Source organism: Panthera uncia, chromosome F2 (assembly GCF_023721935.1).
Source record: "Panthera uncia isolate 11264 chromosome F2, Puncia_PCG_1.0, whole genome shotgun sequence".
Classification (NCBI taxonomy): domain Eukaryota; kingdom Metazoa; phylum Chordata; class Mammalia; order Carnivora; family Felidae; genus Panthera; species Panthera uncia.
This window is the reverse complement of record NC_064812.1, coordinates 77,235,056-77,236,486: the sequence shown is the minus strand read 5'-3', so window position 1 is coordinate 77,236,486 and position 1,431 is coordinate 77,235,056. Positions and strand designations below refer to the sequence as shown.

Sequence of the window (1,431 nt, the reverse complement as noted above, 5' to 3'; positions counted from 1 at the left end):
GGGGAGGGGCAGAGAGAGAGGGAGACACAGAATCTGAAACAGGCTCCAGGCTCTGAGCTGTCAGCCCAGAGCCCGACGCGGGGCTCGAACTCACAGACCGCGAGATCGTGACCTGAGCCGAAGTCGGCCGCTTAACCGACTGAGCCACCCAGGCGCCCCAACATTTATTTATTTTTGAGACAGAGAGAGACAGAGCATGAACGGGGGAGGGTCAGAGAGAGAGGGAGACACAGAATCCAAAACAGGCTCCAGGCTCCAAGCCATCAGCCCAGAGCCTGACGCGGGGCTTGAACCCACGGACCGCGAGATCATGACCTGAGCCAAAGTCAGACGCTCAACCGACTGAGCCACCCAGGCGCCCCTTGATGCTCCTTTCTATATTGATGTCATCGAGTCTCAAGGTTTTAAGCATGATCTCTCTGCTAATGACTTTCACAGTTGTAGCTCTCGCTTGAATCTCTCCTCTCAATGCCAGTCTTGTACAGTAAGTGGCCTACTTGCATTTCCTTTTGGATGTGAAATAGACATCTCAAATGTAACACATCCCTATGTGAAATCCTCCTCTTCCTCTCCCCATATGCACTCTGTCCGTGGTCTTCCCCATCTCAATTAATGACAGCCCCTCCTTTCAGCTGCTCAGTGCACAAACTGAGCTAGAAGCTAACCTTGACCTCTCTCTTTCTCTCACTCCCCATGTCCAATCTGTCAGGAAATCTTTATGCTCTTTCTTGAAAACCCATTATCCAGATGAGATCATTTCCCACTATTTCCATGAAACCTATCCACCAGTTTGGTGCACGAACCACAATCTCTGGCCTGAGTTATTGCAATTGTCTCCTAGCAGGATCCCTATAGCCCGGGAAAGAAGGCATGAAGGCCTGAAATAGGACAGTGATAGTGGCAGCAGAAGTCAGAGGCCCGACGACTTCAGATTTACCTGATTTAATTAATTACTGATTATAATACAGGTGACAAGAAATAGGTACAAATCAAATCTATATCCCACACTGTGGTGAGTGGCCTGGATGATGATGACAAAAAGGCATAGGATTCAGTCAGAATTCTCATAGGACAGAGAGTCAAAGCACTATTCTGGATTAAAAGCACAAAGGTGTGGGTGGGAAATCCAAATTGAGATCTGGAGAAGGAGGTTGACCAAGTGGCTCTGGAGCTCAACAAGGGGGTACAGCAGAGCAACGAATAGAGGAGTCAGAGACATAGAATGAAGCTTTAGAAGCAACAGGACTTGTATGGGAGATAAATGTATCTCAAGTAGAGGCTCTCGATCCCGGAATTAACAAGTAAAACACAAAACAGACAAACACAATCGTTAGGAAATGATTAGAGCCAAGTTTGTGCATTTTCTGCTACTTGCTAAACATGTGAGAGTTTTAAGTACTAGAAAGACCAATGATGTAATCTTTTTTAGAC

General features: G+C 47.0%; 1 non-coding gene across 1 annotated transcript; it reads right to left on the bottom strand.

Annotated features, from left to right (window-relative positions):
- Nucleotides 1-272: 272 nt before the first annotated feature.
- On the bottom strand, nt 273-357 carry TRNAQ-UUG (transfer RNA glutamine (anticodon UUG)). The gene has a single exon. It is a non-coding gene; the product is annotated as a tRNA-Gln (tRNA).
- Between the last annotated feature and the right edge of the window lie 1,074 nt (nt 358-1,431).